The 16,875-nt window shown below is 45.1% G+C and overlaps 1 protein-coding gene across 1 annotated transcript in view; it reads left to right on the forward strand.

Annotated features, from left to right (window-relative positions):
• Positions 1-1,410: 1,410 nt before the first annotated feature.
• Positions 1,411-16,875, forward strand: part of Kcnmb2 (potassium calcium-activated channel subfamily M regulatory beta subunit 2) — a 265,353-nt gene continuing 249,888 nt past the window's right edge. The window contains exon 1 of the mRNA XM_026789928.1: positions 1,411-1,750. The gene's annotated coding sequence lies outside the window, so the exon portion shown is untranslated. The remainder of the gene's footprint in view (positions 1,751-16,875) is intronic.

Below are 16,875 nucleotides of genomic sequence, written 5' to 3' on the forward strand. Positions count from 1 at the left end.
CAAAGAGAGAGAGAGAGAGAGAGAGAGAGAGAGAGAGAGAGAGAGAGTCTACTTTCTGTTGTAGAAGGATTAGCTTTCAAAATTCAAATTGCACATTCAAAACCAGAATGAGCTCCCGAAGAAATCATGTAAGAACACTCACTTAGAATGAAATATGATTATGGTTTGTGATACAAGGAGGGTCTTTTTTCTACCAAATCACATTTTATTCCCCAAAAGACACTATAAACCAGTCCAATAACTAAAATTCAAATACAATCAGGGCTTATTCAAACCAACATCCAGGAGCTTGGGAAAGAAAGAAAGAAAGAAAGAAAGAAAGAAAGAAAGAAAGAAGAAAGCAAAATCTTTATGCAGATATAAGAGCAATTCTGATGTTCAGTTATTGCACGGAATAGGATATGGGTTTGCTCAATGCAATACTTCCAAACAGCAAAAAATGCCTATAATTAAACTACAGTGACTTACAATCACTCCCCTTGAGGTGCTGCTCCAGAGGGCCATTGAAGTGGGCTTACGTTGTTTGTTGCCCACTGCTCGATTTCTCTTCCACAGTCCAACATAGAACATTCCCATCCATATTGCATCTGCTGTTCTCTAAGCCCCTCCCTCGGAGCTGACCACTCAGTTTCCATAGTAACTACTATATAACTGTGGATCCAAGGTAGCAAGAGAAGAGAAAGAAAAACAGACAAAAAAGACTAAACCTAGGTGGATGGAGCATAAAACATTCTCTACCAGGAACTTTTGCTTGTGTGTGTGTGTGTTTTGTTTGTGTTCTGTGTGTTCCTGTCTGGAAGAATACTTTTCACAGTGATGCTTGCACCCATAGTCATGATTGTGTAAACAAACAGCATCAAAGCAGTGCACTGGTCCGGAGCCCCTGTACCCACCTTTCATTCTGCCCATGTACATAGTAACGCAGGAAAAAGGATGACCTCCAACTGGAACAAGGAGCTTCGCAGCCCACACGCCTTAATGAGTTAATTTGTTTATTGATGCGTGCTCTATCCGATTGATACATCATTTGAGACTTTGGGTAAGTACATACCATAAGGCAACTTCAGTCACCCATGACAACTTTCCCTGTTCCAAAGGACGCTCTCACCTAGCTCCAGAAATAGCTTCTTTCTCTAACTTGAGAGAGCAAAAGTCCCTTGCTGGGAGTGATAGGATCTCTTGGGGATTGCAAAGGTGTTTACTCCCGAGTTCACGCTCCCTTATTTACAGGCGGGAGCTCTTCCGAAGTTAGAGGATTTGGAAATCTGACCCCATAGGGCAGGGTGGTGTCGAAGTGAGGGAAGTCAGATCAAACTGGCTCCCTTTTCAGTCTGAAAATTCGAAAGCAGTGGGAAGAAATGCTGGACCTATCACAGCGATGCTAACAGACAGCCTATTACAGTATTTAATAAAAACAGAAGCAGCATGCCTGTCATAGGCTAATAAATCCTACCTCCTGCCCGCTTTTAAAAAACAGTCTGAACCGGCTTCCACAGAGCTTCAGAGAACTAATCTTAAGCATGGCTGTCTAGCGTGCCCGTCACTCCTATTGTCCTTCCAAACTCTTGCAGACATTTTGAGCGAGGAGTATTAAAGCCATGAGTTAGCGAGGGTGTGACATCAATGGTCCACAAAGGCTGCCAGCACGAAGGGTAAAGATGAGTACGGGTGGCTGTGCGGAGGACGGCACGGGATCGCTCTCATTAAAAATTAAGCGTGGCTTTTGAAGAAGATGTGACAACTACCGGAGGTAGGATTTGCATGGAAAACAAAGGAATCTGTTGCTGTTTGGTGCTTTTTGTTGTTTGATCGGCGCTGGGGTGCTGTGTGGGTCAGCGATAGCAGGCAGCCAGGTGCGACGGAGAGAGGCTGAGTCGGCTTGGGGGCTCCACGTTGACCTAAACGCAAAACACAGTGGGCAGTGTGAGGTTTTATGGCTGGAAAGCCTCGCGGACAGACTGGTTCCCGGCTCTCTTGGAGCCTGCTGAGTGTGCACTCCACGTTGCTTTCCATGGAATAGAAGGCTTAGAGGTCATGGAGAAAACAGTTCATTTCTTACCAGTGGTGCCAGATAGGCTGGGGAGGGGGCATTGAGAGAAGACTTTGGTGGGTGGGAGGCAGAGAGATCCAAGAAAAATAGACGAGGAAGCCGTGCTGAACTTGAAACCTGTTAGGTAAATATTTTTTTTTCCTGAAGTCAATGTGCGTTGGTGGTCAGAGGGTAATTTGGAGATAGTGATGGATTTTCCCCCCATAATCTACTACAAGAGAAAACTGGTTTCCTCCGTCCATCTTGCATGTTGAAAAGCTGATCCACACCATTCCGTTCCTCTTAGTGGCTTTGCTAAAAACAGACCTGGAGTTGGGGACCGAAGAAGGGGCTTTTTCTCTCTCTATTCCTGTCTTGCCTTTTAACAGCTGCTGGATCGCAGATGGAAATGGGGATTTATTAGAGGTTAAGGGCTTGACCTTTTATTTCGTTAATGAGCAGCATAAAAGCATAATTCTCCTTGAAGATGAGAAGGGTAGGTGGGTTCCACAGTCAGGGAGGAGGAGGTCATGAGCAGATTTGTCAAGGAACTACAGCTCCCTGCACTTCAGATGGGATCTGGGAAGCTCTGTGAGAGGGGGCTGTAGGAACCACCCGCTGAGATTTTACAGGCAAAACTACCATGCTCCGAAACCCAGGTTTCCGCAATTTGATCTGTGGTGCCAGTTTAGTTCTGTCATTGCCTGTGACCCTCAGTGTGAAGTGGTGGGGACAAAGTGAGTGTGTTCCTCTGCTCTGGTGCGTCCTTTCCCTGTGGACTTCACTCACTCTCGCTGATAGATAATACTTTCTATCCAGAAGACAAGCAAACAAGCAAAACCTCTGAAACTCCGAGTTACAATGCGTGGATTTATTTACGACGAACAGCAAAGAAGCTTCAAATGTTCACATTTATAAAGAGTGCGATGTTCTCCACTGGTCTAGAACATCTGTATAATGCAGCATAAATTAAAAATAAGTGTTAAGGACAATTACAGTATGTTCGTTTTCAGCTAAATATAAATCCCGGAGATAAGGTTAAGTGGGATGCCTGTGTTTTGAGTTCCTGTGTACACATTACATACAAACTCGGGATCATTTTCCCATGGCTGAGACACCTCTAGGCTTGAAGTTGTGTGTCTATTTCTCACGGCAGTTTACTGAACCAGCTACCAGTCCTAGCTGCTCTTTCAGTAACCTGGGACACGTGACTATGAATAACTGGATTTCCTGGTAAGATTCAGGGCTAAGATGTAGTGTGTGCTTCTCTGTGGTTAGTGGAGGGCATGACCTTGACCTTGTGAAGTCCCCGTCTCTAGCCAGTTGAGGTCTCCAGTGAAGAATCTATACCGAGAAAAAGACAGAGCTCGGGCTTCACAAGCACAGATTATGTCACAGAAGTTAGCAGACAGGGGCTGCTGTTTTCCTGGACTTTAAAAAGACTTTTCGTGACTTGAGTCTAACCAATTTTACCTAAATCTGGTTGTATCAAGGATTTCTTTGAGGGACCACTGATGCCATGAAAGCGGGGCGATTTCCTTTTAGTTCTGCTCTAGCGCTTCACTGATGAACTCAAATGATTTCCACACTCTGCACAGATTTGCAGGGAAAGCCCTTACGGTAACTCTGGTTGGTGTGTGTCCATCGGGATTGTACCTCATGAAAATGTAAACCAGGAGGAAACAGGGTGACTTGGGTTTTATTTTTGTCAGCTACGAGGAAAGGTGAGCTGCGTAATTTACTTACTTGGTCAGTCGACTTTGTGTGACAAATTAAATCCATTGCCCATTTATGATGTCGGTAGGCACCAGCCAGACCGTCCCCCATCATCTTTCCCTTTCAGTTTCTGCTCCATCCAGTTAATGCAAAACAAACCCTCCTCCAGCTATACAGGAAGTGTGCCAGGCATCCTCCCCGATATAAAAAACAAACAAGGCATCTGTCAGTCTTGTTATCTCAGTCCTCCTGGCAAGAACCCACCATCTCAGTGACCAAGGTACCAAGAACCCACAGCCGTCCCTCTGCTCTATACCTGGTCTACACATGCAGCCTCCACTCTGTATCTACTAGAAGTGATATTTCTCACACCGACACCACCTTCTCTTCCAGATCTCTCTTCTCTTGGAAATAATAGTAGTAAAAAATTCTTCCTCCTCCAAATCCCTGCTGTAGGATCAAGAAGAAAAGTAAACCACCATAATATATCTGCAACACAGCCTTGATTACAAGAGCATATGGGCAACTGTGCAATACAGTTCAGCTTACAATATAGGGATGCAATATAACTCTAATTCTAAGAATGCATGTGTGTTTGAAAAGATAGAAAAAAATGTACACCAAAGGAGCAGCAGCAGCAGCTTTCTCGGTATGGTGCATGCATTTTTGTACTTTGTAAGATGTTTTGTGGGAAGCGTTATCCCAATGGTCACAGGACACTGGTGTAGGGGTTCCTTCTGTTTGCATGTTACTTTCATTGGTCAGGCCCTTCCCCTACAACAGGACACGTGCCCTAAAGCCCACCGACGTCTCCTTTCCATCCACGCTGCCATTTCACCTCCTAGCTTACTTCACGGCACCAACTATGTCTTCATCTAAAATTCCAAAATCATTTGTTTGTGCAAGCAAGACAGTGCAGGTGAAGTATCTCTGCCGAGGCTCCTTGGGTTTTTGGCTTTTTAATACTCCTTGAGGAGCTCAGCATTAACCTCTCTGAAATACTGACTCCCTTGTCTTTACCGAGGTTGTCTAGAGAGGAGGAGGAGGTGTGTGTGTGTGTGTGTGTGTGTGTGTGTGTGTGTGTGTGTGTAAAATTCTATTTATTTTCAGGGTTTTATTATCTGCAATTAAGTGTATATGTCTGTATGTGGGCATGTGATGGAGCTCAGGGGCCCACAGAGGCCAGAGGCATGGGACTCCCCAGCAGCTGGAGAGACAGGCAGTTGGGAATTGCTGGAACTGAATTCTGGGAAAGCAGTCCAGGCAAGTCCTCCCTGAGAGCAGCAAGCACTCAACCACCAACCTATCATTCCAGCCCTTTCACTTAGTTCTTAATGGAGGTCATTTTCAAATTCTTTTCCTCATTCTCTGCTAAATCTTAAAATGTTTGAGTGTTTCACGGATTAACTGTAAATCTCTTCTTTATCTGTATTTAAGCTCCGCATATGTCAAGCCCTGTCTGGAGTCTTTTAAGACTATCCATGGACACACAGCTCACACATTCTGGGGCCTAACTAGACCCCATACTGACATAGCTAACTCCCTGCAGACCAGCTCCTTAAACATCTTATAGCCGCCTCACTTACGGTGTTCTAAATCAGATTTCTGGATTCCTCCTGAGACCTCCTTCCCATGTCACTGGAGACTCCACTGTTCTGTTTTCACAGAAGCAAACTCTGGAAGTCTTTGAATCCCCGCATCCCCTCACAGACCATAGTGCCTAGACCCGCTGCCCATCCCTTCAGTGTAGACCCAATTCTATCATTGTTTGTCCGTGGCCTTTCGTCAACTCCCCAAAATTAGTGGACTTTTTCCACAACTGATCTCTTCCTCTCCTTCCTTCTGTTCGCATTCAATCCTGTCTCCCAAACCAGAGTTGTATCCCAACTGAAATTTAACAATATCTCTTACTCAAAAGCCTCCCTCCTCTGCTTACCCATCTGCCTGCAGGTTGCAGTCCAAATCTTGCAGGGACCACAAGTCCAGCTCTTCCTTCACTATTCCCAATCCACTGTAGCCATGGTGGCTGCAGGAGCAGTCCTCAGACCCACCCACACCCAGATCTTACAGCCTTTGTCTCCCCCCACCCCCGTGCCCTTCCCTAGAAAACCCTCTTAGTCCCGAGCCTCACTGCTTTAGGTCTCTGTTACGAGCCTTCTTATGAAGTAGGCACTCCCTAGGCTATGGCCTTGTGGTTGAACATGTCGCTCAATGTAGGAGTTAAATGTTTTTCCTCATCAAAATCCACTGTCATGTTAGATCCCAAGCACTCATTATTTTCAACCTTGGGGACTAAACTCTGCACCTTAACATCCTGTTATGTTTTACAGAGAGATACCAAATACTTTGAATAAGCCAAGGAGATTTACTAAGAGGATTTTCTTCCTTCTCTCTGCATAGGAGGGGACCACTTCTCTGATCCCAATCTATGTCAAAAGAAATATAAATTCAATTTGTCTGAATTTGCTCTTATCCAAACACTCGAAAGAACACAGCATGTCTCCTACACATGACTATGACTGTAAAATGCCCCCATCTTTCCTCTGCTTTCCTATGTTGATCCTGGAGGGAATAGAAAGACTCGTTAGAAGGTTCTAGGAGAATCTAGGATACTGGGAATCAACCAGTTAGTTCCAACAACTGTGTTGTGTTATTGACTCACATTGTCCCCTAATCCAAGAGGTCTGTTTAACAGTGGTCTCCTCCTATGTATAAAGTATATATTCTCCACTAACTACATCACAATACATTACCTTATTGCCCAAAGCACAAAGAAGAGATGGTGGCCACTATGTCTACAAGAGCCTGGAAAGGTGGGTGCTAGAGACACAGCACCCAAGAACAGGAACTTCTTTTCTTTTTTCTTGGGGAAAGTTTTAACTCTTAATGAGCTTCAGTTTCCTTATTGCATGTGGTGATGAAAATACATACATCTGGACTGGAGATTAAAGACAATCACGTATGTCCCCCTTCTCCACCAGAACACCTGGAGCATAGAACTTTAAGAAACGTTTCTGTTATTGTTGCCTTTGAGGGCTACACCATGGCCTAGCTGTAGACGTGGCTCTTTCCATTGAACAGAGGAGGAAAGTAAAATACAGAAAAAGCTCAGCCAACTGAGGCCCAGGGCTCGGAAACGCTCATTTACTCTCTTCTCAGCCATGTAACCTCCGGTAAATAGATGAGGCTAGCCCCTTTTAATGTAATGAGTGGCTAAAGGCTGCCGTGATTAGAGAATTTTTCGTGGAACCTAAGAATAACTTTTTCCTTCTATGAACAATATGGGCAGTATTTCTTTCCTTGGCCAAAGTACACTCCAGTTTTCAGGAGCTAATTTCAGTGGGTGCAGATGTGCATACTAGTGTGATGAAACAGTGGGAAACAGCTTAGCCTTTGTGAAGACCTTACTCTGAATCCCAGGTCTGCCCGCCTGCCCTCTGCTGCCAGCCTCCTGAGCCCCTGTCTCCTCAACAGAAATGCAGACAGCACAAGTTCAGAACTCATGGGGTATTAATGATTATGTGTCAAGACTGTGCCTGGCGAAGATTAAACACGTAGTACACACTACCTATTGTGATCCGATATGAAATCACAAACATTAATTATACATATAAAATACACATAGAAATGTTGTTTAAAAAATATACTTTATGTCCGTTTAGTGCCAGCAATGAGGAAGCAGAGGAAGGTAGAACTCACTGGAGGCTGGAAGCCTTCCCATTCTGTCAGGCTCCAGGTGCGCCAGGGCTACACAGTGAGTTTCTGTATCCAAAATAAAACAAAACAAACAGGAACAGCAACACTTCCATGGGTTCTCATTTTGTTATGATTTTGGTCACATTGCTTGATGCTGCAGCTTGAACTCAGGGCTTGGTGTACACTGGGCAAATATCCTCCCCTCTCTCCAGAGGTACATGTGCAGAAATGCGTCTCCTTGCTATTGCACGCCTCTACATCCATTTAGTAGGCAGCACGCGAGTCATTAGCATCAAGGTATCACACCGGAGTTCATGGCTGTGAAACATCAGGCCTTGACCAGGGACAGACCCTGCTGAAATGGGTGAGCTTTGTTTATTTCTTATCAGGCCCCAAAGAGAGAAGCAGCCATGAAGAAAAGACAAGGCAAAAGTCCATCTCTCTGAAAGGCCAAAATCAATTTTATAAACCCAAGTACCTAAGACAAAATTTCAGCCAAGCACCCTAAGCTCTGACTTTAATGTTTCTTGTATCTTTGCTCTGCCTGTGACTGCAAGGACTGGCTCCCTAAGAAAATGTCCAGGTGGAGGCACTATGACACAAAATGATGTCATATGACCTGATGCTATCCATGACACTATGTGAGGTCAAAGACCAACATACATGCAATTGGCAGGTGACCTTACCAATTATCACAGGTCTAGCAAGGGTATTTTACTTAAACCACTGAGCAACTCTCCAGTGCTGACTCTGGCGGAGGTAGACACTCCCCTCTCTAGTCGGCAGTGACTTCTTGTGCTGTGAAACCAAATTCTGCGTGTCTGAAGCTTTATTTTAAAGCTAATGCTTTGGGATTGTTTCCTTTAACTCAAACCCACCTTTGTAACAACAACCAGTTCTAACTGTATAATCCCAACAGATGAATACACTATTGTAAAAATTTCATGGAATCTTATGGGTTGACTTTTAAAAGATCTTTACAAGGTTTCCAGAACGCCTTTACATAATTACAACCTGGCCCCATGGACTTTGGTACGGGAGTTCTCCTCTTTCCTCAGCCAGTCAGAAGGACCTTCCATGTTTCTTGAATGAATCCATGATTATTAGTCTATACTTGATGTCTCTATATCTGGCTGGACGTAAGGACAGATGACTCCCACACCTCGGCAATAGATTGTTGAGTGACATATTTTCACGTGTGAACCTAGACCTACAACCTCCTCTCTGCTTGTTTTCTTGCCTCTTCTGTATCCATTCCCAGAACATGGCAAATGCATCCCCCACCCCTAAGACAGCTCCTTCTCCCTTCCTCCTGCTGTTGGTCCATGGTTGTTGGCTACCCTTATCTCTGTAAGGCACATGGTGGGATCTTGCCTTCAGTGCTGACAGTTCACACAGCAACCACCCTAGCCTGTTCCTCATCAAAGCCAGGGTAGCCATAAAGCTTAGATGAGAATTTCAGTGTAGCAGCAGGAGAGTAAAGAAGATGGTTGCGATGCCAGGCAGGTAAACTACAATTTAGATTTGCTGGCATGCATACAAAATAGGGGAGATGTCAGATGAACCCACATGCAGATTCCCTGACACTTTGGTGTTCTTCTGGAGTGGGAAGCAAAGCCTGGAAAGGTTTTAGACCTGGAAGCTCGTTTTCAGTTTGTATCCCCTTTGGTAAACTGGGGTGAGAGGAATAGTTAAGCTCGTAAGACTAAAAAATTAAAGTATACTTTTTGTCTCTTTATCTTTGCATATGTGTTCATATCATGTGACTGTGGCGACAGCATACAACCATATACTTGAGGAGACCAGAGGAGTGCCTTGGCAGTTGGCCCTTCCCTTCCACCTCCTTTGAGACAGGTGTCTTGTGGTTTATGGCTGCACGAGCCAGGCTTACTGGCCTGGTAGTTTCTGGAGAGTCTCCTGTCTCTGTCACAGGGACTGCTGATATTACGGACACACACTACTGTACCTGGCTGTGCATGGGCTCTGCTTACCTGAATTCAGATCCTGATACTTGAAAGGCAAATACCCACAGAGCCATCGCTGTACCAGGCTTAAAGTGTAATTTTTAAGCCAGTAATTAACTTATTATAGACTTACTGAGAGCTGGAACACTGTTTTTATAAACTCCCAGGTGAAGAAAATTGCATTAAGAATATATATATATATATATGTATATATATATGACTTTAAGATGTCTTTAAAATAACATGATCAATATACTCATTCCTCTTCACCTTCTTCCCTGAGTAAAGCTATAGAGAAAACAGATAAATGTTTTATCTGTATTTACCAGGCCATGCATACAGCCAGGGATTTAGGATTCTACAAACCACATAAATCTTAATTCCACGGAATCCCCTCTGTGTGCTGTGGAGTAAACAGGGCTCTTCTGAAGGGGGAAGGCGAGTCTGCAGTGTCTGGTGCCTGCTAGTTCCTAGACCAAAAGACTTCCAAGCATCTCAGTGATTGGGAATCATTTGCAAAATCCACCCACACCGGCTTCCTTTGAACTGTGTATGTTAGTGTGTCTGTGTGGGCAGAGGTCCAGAGGCATCGGGTCCCTTGGAGCTGGCAGCCCCAGTGACAGCAAGCTGCCTGACATGTGTGCTGGGGACCAAGCCTGGGAGCTCAGCGTGTGTTTTTAACTGCTGAGCCATCTCTCCACTCCCTAAATAAGATTCTTTCAAAAAGAAGACCGGATTTGGAAAATGTTCAAAATAAAGCCCCATGACAGTGTGTGTCGGGAATTTCAGTGAGTTCGGGGATTGTAGATCAGAGCTTTTCATTCCTCTTTCATTCAGTTTTTCCCTGAAAAGAGGGAAAAGGTCAAGTTCCTGACTCTTTTTTTTTTTTTTGGTTTTTCGAGACAGGGTTTCTCTGTGGGTTTGGAGCCTGTCCTGGAACTAGCTCTTGTAGAACAGGATGGTCTCGAACTCACAGAAATCCGCCTGCCTCTGCCTCCCGAGTCCTGACTCTTTGTTTTTTCTATATCATTTTAAGAACTTATTCACTTAAAAATTATGTACATGTGTGTGTGCCAGAGAGTATATTTGGGTTTTTATTTATTTATTTATTAAAGATTTCTGTCTCTTCCTGGCCACCGCCTCCCATTTCCCTCCCCCTCCCCCAACCAAGTTTCCCTCCCTCCTCAGCTCAAAGAGCAATCAGGGTTCCCTGCCCTGTGGGAAGTCCAAGGATCACCCACCTCCATCCAGGTCTAGACCCTTCTCCTGAAAGTAAAGTGTCTTTCCTAGTAAAACTCTTAAGAAGTTCAAAGTAGCGACTCAAGTGCAAATATGGACTCTTGCTTTGCATCCCCTCAGGGGCTCACTCTGCCTCTGGCTGCAGAAGGTAGGAGGGTCGATTAGTTAAGAGGTCACCTGCGTGTTCTGAGCTGGTTTTGAACAGACAGCTAAAGACTTCGGAGCACCTGAAGAACCTTCAGAATCAGGACTGGGGAGGCGATTCAGCCGGTAAAGTGATTGCCACGTCAGCAGGAGGATTTGTGTAGAAACAAACTGATAGAGTCGCCTGTACCTGCCATTCCCACACTGGGGAGATGGAGACAAGCCGGGACCATCTGACCACACAAGCCAGGCCTGCTCAGTGAGTACCAGGTGAAAGTAACAACAAACCTCAATAAAACAAGGCCCTGAGGGGGCTGGAGCGGTGGCTCAGAGGTTAAGAGCGCTAGTCAGTCGCGCTTCCCGAGTTCAATTCCCAGCAACTACATGGTGGCTCACAACCATCCCTAATGAGATCTGGTGCCCTCTAATGGCCTATAGGACATAAGTAGGCAGAACTTTATTTTTTTTTTTTTCCTGAGGAATGACATCAGAGGATGTCTGGCCTCCACACAGGGGCACCACCTCCACACCCACCCTCCCCTCCGGTTGGGTCAGGACCAAATCACAGCCAGGCTTCCCGAGGGGTTGTGCTTCTGGCCTTTGCACGATTCTCATCTCCAGATATATTCCAAATGAAGCAATCAGAAGAAGGAGGGGGGAAAAAAACAAGCAGAACAGGAAACTGAAAGGAAAAATTTTGAGGCAAAATTCTAAAAGAATTAGTGCATTTTTTCCCCTCCCTGTGAGAATGGCTGATGATCGGTTTGACTTTGCTTCCTAGTGATTTATTTGATCCTGTGTGCTGCCTGGGAACAGTCTGTGAAGCCGTGTTTAGACAACTCAAGGTAACTATTTGCTTTTAAGATGTAAAAATAGAGCAGAAGAGGAGCCACTTCCCTGCTGGAATGAATCAAAAGAGCTGTTGAGAGACAGCGCATCCGAGGCAGGGACGGCTGAGATAACATATTACTGAAATGGAGGGGATGGAGAGCACATAACCACAGCCCGGGCGGGCAGACAGCAAACTGGCCAGGGAAAACCCATCATAACCTACTTCTCCCTCCCGGAGCTCTGCTTCTCCAGTGAGCGGATTTAGACTCTGCTGAACTGAAGCTGACAGAGTCTGATATGAAGAAAGCAGATGTGCTCTGATCTGTGCGCCTGTTGAGAAGCCGTCTTGTGGGTGATTTTGATTTTAGACACATGGCACAATTGAGCATGGCCACTAAAAAGAGAACTTCCTGTTAGATGGTGGATGTGCCCAGGTGCCCACTTTGGTTTTCATCCATTCTCCATCCTGTTAACTTTTCTTTATAGGCCCCATTACTCAGCACTTCCCGTCAATATCCACTACGGACTAGGCAGTGGACAATCAGTAGGACTGTAGGAAGGCCGTCTTCCCCAACTATGGTAGAGTTTATAGTCATGGAGGAGGCACACAAGCAAAGATACGTCACTACATATAGAGAAGCATTCGGTGGGAAGCTTCTCTGAGAACGGAGATGCTAAATAAAAGAAACCTGTAAAAGTGAAAAGGGGGAACAAGAGAGGAAGTGGCAGGGGTTAGGGAAGACATTCACCAGAAGGTTTTTCTTTCTGTGTCTCTCTCTGCCCCTCTGTCTTGCTCTCTGTCTCTCTCTGACTCTCTGTGTGTCTCTCTCTGTCTCTAACTCTCTGTGTGTCTCTCTCTGTTTCTCTCTGTCTCTGTGTCTCTCTCAGTCTCTGACTCTGTGTGTCTCTCTCTGACTCTCTGTGTCTCTCTGTCTCACTCTGTCTCTGTGTCTCTCTCCGTTTCTCTCTGTCTCTGTGTGTATGTGTGTCTCTCTGTGTATGGGGGAGCAGAAACAGCAGACTGAGACAGAGAAGACAGAAATGACAGAGACGGATGCAGAAAGTCAGAGATAGAAAAACAAAGTTTCCTGCATGCATGGAGCTTTTGTTACAACAAAAAAACAGTAAAAACAACCAACTAAAGCAAAGGAAGTCAGTGGTAGAGAGAAAGCAGAAACAGCCTGGACCCAGGTCTGTGTGGTTCAAAGGCAGGGACCAAGCGTGTGAGAGGGATGGAGAGGAGAGGAGAGCCAGGCCAGACGGAACCTCACTGCCTCCACTATTCTAACTGTGAAGTTGGGGTCTGATGTTTGTGATGCACAAAGGAGTGTCTCCTGCTGTGGAGTCGAAATGAAAAAGGGGTACAGGTACCAGCTAGAAGGGCTGTGCATCAGTCCAGGTGGGAGGTGGCGAGGGGTCACAACCGGGGTGAGGACTTCCCATCACAGAGCTGGCAACGAACTAAGTGCAGGGTGGGAGGGGCATGAGAGAAACAGGAGGGAGGAATGATAACTGATCTTGGGCTTGAGAACAGGACTAATTTCCTTTCATAGAAAAGATTTGAAATTATAATCCCTGCTCATGGTCTCCATTGCGCTGTCTCCCTCTTGATTTTCGTTGTCTCTTTAGCTACCGCTGACTCCCAAACCATCTTCCCAGATGCGACCTTGTTACAGCAGCCGTCTTTAGACCTCAAAACACAACTGGCCTAACTATCTCTTGTCAAGACATGTGGAATTCACGCGATCTCTTGTTTCTATCCCCATCCCACCAAAGTCCTAGACTTTATAGTCAGTAGTTACCTTTCAGCCCTCTTCCAACCATAGGCCTGATCGTCTTGAAATCTCTGAATTAATCCCTCAAACTGTCCTTTGGTTGTCTGCCTTTTCCTCCTCACACAAGTAATGTCCTTGCTCTCATTCCCTAGTCACTAACCTCATCCCTTCTTGTCTGATATTTTTCAAATCATAGTTGTTGAGTGATATGTTCAAGAAAGATTTGGAGAACTTTAAAAAAAAAACACCACATTTACTCATGTATCAAATATTGAATGACAATCTTTTGATTACAATGTAGAGATTTCCAGAAGAGATTATGACATACAAATTTCTAGAAACACAATTCCAGTCTCTTCGTGCCCCATTCTTTTCTTTAGTCTTCCCAAATAGTTTTAAGTGTGACCCTGGCGGAGAACCTTCATGACCACAGACTTAGGCTCTTACTTGACTCAGCAAATAAAGTCTCACAGTCTGAGGGTCCAGGACCTGTAATTCCTAGTGTTTAGACAAATTGAAACCCTGACCCATATTCCTCCATTGCCCTCACCCCAGCTACATCCCCCCTCCCCATCTCACACACATTCACCCATCGGACATGTCTGTTGTATAACTCATGCCTCTTTCGCTTACCCTCATAGACTTCAAACATCTAGGGAAAGGGCTCCACCTCTTCTCAGTTTGACCTCTCTGAATCAGCCAGTCCACAGGGTCCTCCTGAGCACCACTGTCCCCTTATCTCATTTTTCTTCTCTAGTCTTTCTTTGCCCTGTGGGCTAGCAGGGATCTCTACAGTTTTTGAACTTTCTCTGCATGTTCCACCTTTTAGTACCTAATTTATCACTTGCTTATATATAAATGTCTGTCTCTCTACTTTCGCATCAAAGGTAGAAAATTGCATTTTATAAAATGACAGACTGATGAAAAGTTGATCTTGTCTCCAAATCAATCTAACACGTGTCTCCGAGTCCTTCCCTGGACTCTACATTCCACATTCTTCACCCCACACTGCGCTCAGGCTTCCTTCCCATTACTCAGAGCACCAAACATGTCTACAATGCAGCTTTAAAGAAAAATAAGCACCTTTTGGTCTTTTTGGGCTATTTTTCTTACCCCCTGTGCTACTATTACAAAAAAAAAAAAAACAAAAATACAAACAATTAACCCCAAGGAAACCCTTGACTTAAGAGGGTCAGTGCTGTACTGATGTGGGGGTAACGGAGCCAGGAGAGGGCCCCCGATGGTCTTACTTCTGCACTGGAGGCTTTTATCAGGCCAAGGCAAAACGTTAAAAATAACTTACCCCACCGAGGCATTATTTGAAAGAAAGTGCCCAGGGACTTTAGGGTATTCCCAAGGTGCTTTGGGGACATAGTGAATCAAGAGTGGAGCAATGCCGTAGGGTCACAGTGCACTGAACATTTTCTTACAAAAAGGAAGGCCACAAACAGGAGCTGAGCAATTGGCAAAACTCCCTGGGGAGCCTTAGTATGGACAGGGTCCAGACATCAATGTCATCCAAGGCATTGACTATGTCAGCTGGCCTTTCTGTGCCTCAATTTCCTCCTGCGAAAAGTAGGGTCATGTCTGCCACAGAAGGCTCTGTGTGGGTTAAGGGAAGGTATGTGAGCTTAGTGGCTGACAATGTGGCTCACAGGTGTCTTTTACTGAGATGGTCGGGCTTGGCTGTTGTGTCAAAGGTTACAGAGTTCAACGAGGAAGGGCTCTGGAATTTGCAAGTTGGGGTCTTTGTTGATTCAGGGGCAGAGCTGGGAATGGTTTTCCACAAAATGGTTAGAAGCCCAAATGCAGCTGGCATGACAGTGAAGCACGGAGCAGGTGGTGACGTGGAGGCAGGCGACTCTTTGAGAGAAAAAGATTGCCCCAAGGAACGAGAGAAGGCAATTGGCCAAGGGCCAATATGTACACGGAAGGGGTTCAGATTTTCCTTCAAGAGGCTGGCTGTGGCACTGAAGAGATGGCTTGGCAGCTAAGAGGATTTCCTGTGCAAGAGTGAGCAAACTGAGCTGCCTTTAAATCCATTTCACTCCAGCTCTGAGGGATCCGATGTCTTCTCCGAGCTGTGTGTGCAAGCACACCGACACAACACGCACACAAACACACAGAGACACACAAACACACACACGGGGAGACACACACGATTAAATAAGTCTTTTAAAAAATATTTTTGAGAGGTTGGCAGTGAGGACCCCTTAGAATCTGTGCTGTGTAGATGGAAGATGGATACCCTCTCAATCCATCCCGATGCTGCTATGCACATCGATACCTTTTATTTATTTCCCACTACTCTTCCAGTTGTGGGCTGGCTGTCCTCACCCCCAGTTATGGACAGAAAACTGAAGATAAAGCACACTGAAAGCTCGGAGCCCAAGTTTCTCACCTGCTCCCCTATCTCCAAATGGGCCACACTGCTTGGCTTGGCTATGAACATATCACTCCTTCCTTTGGAGCCAGAGTTATCGAGCTATGCATTTCCAGGGAGAACCAAGTAGCAAGACCCATGCAGAACTGTTTGTTTTTACATAATCACTTGCTAATAAGACCTCCCAAATACACACAATAGCACACGGCATCGGTCAACAGGCACTTGGCATGATACCAGCCACCTGTAGGGAATATGCCATCACTGCTCACTTAAGTTCAGATCAACCCTAATATCCCCATTTCTTGCCCTTGAAGAAGAGAGACTCAGAAAGGGTGACGGTTTGCCCAAGCTTCACAGCTTGTTTGCAATGCTGTTGCGGTTCAAGCTCCAGTCACCTGTCCCTAAGACCCTGAAGCATTACAAGGAATCCTTGCTGGTCATTCGGCATTACTTTCTGCTTGTAGCTCAGCAAGCATGCACACGATAGATGATCTAGAGATTTGAGCCATGATATCCCAAAAGGACCAAGCTGACTCAATCTGCTTTTCTATGCATTAAAATCTCCCTCTCCCTCCTTCCCTCCCTCCCTCCTTTCCTCCCTACCTCCCTCCCTTTCCTCCTTCTCCTCTCTCTCTCCCCCCCTCTCTTTCTTTCTCTCCCTGCTAAGCAAATCTCCAACACCTCAAGAAGACACTAACCAGTTTTACAGGTTCATTATAATGGTGAATGTGAAGAGTGGTAGATTTAATGTCGTTCCCACCCTGAACTCTATTCTGAGAATGAGAAACAACAACAAAAGGCAAACAAGTAATGTGTTTTATAACAGGGTTCATATTTACAATTTTTCTTACTATATCAAGTTGTTTTTTTTTGATCTTTCTCTTCTTATCTTTTGAAACAAATGATTCAGGGAGGATGAGTATTTGAACGATGGAGAGAGTCTTCTGCCACCAATCTCTAAGATAATTCCAACTGGAGAGTCATTTTTGGATAAATTACTAATCATATATTAATTGTGTTTGCCTGGTAGTCCCCATAACCTCGAATGTCAAGGACACTATTCACATTCTGTTCTTGTCATCTCTTTGGTTTTTC

The sequence above is a fragment of the Microtus ochrogaster genome, chromosome 1, assembly GCF_000317375.1.
Source record: "Microtus ochrogaster isolate Prairie Vole_2 chromosome 1, MicOch1.0, whole genome shotgun sequence".
Lineage (NCBI taxonomy): Eukaryota > Metazoa > Chordata > Mammalia > Rodentia > Cricetidae > Microtus > Microtus ochrogaster.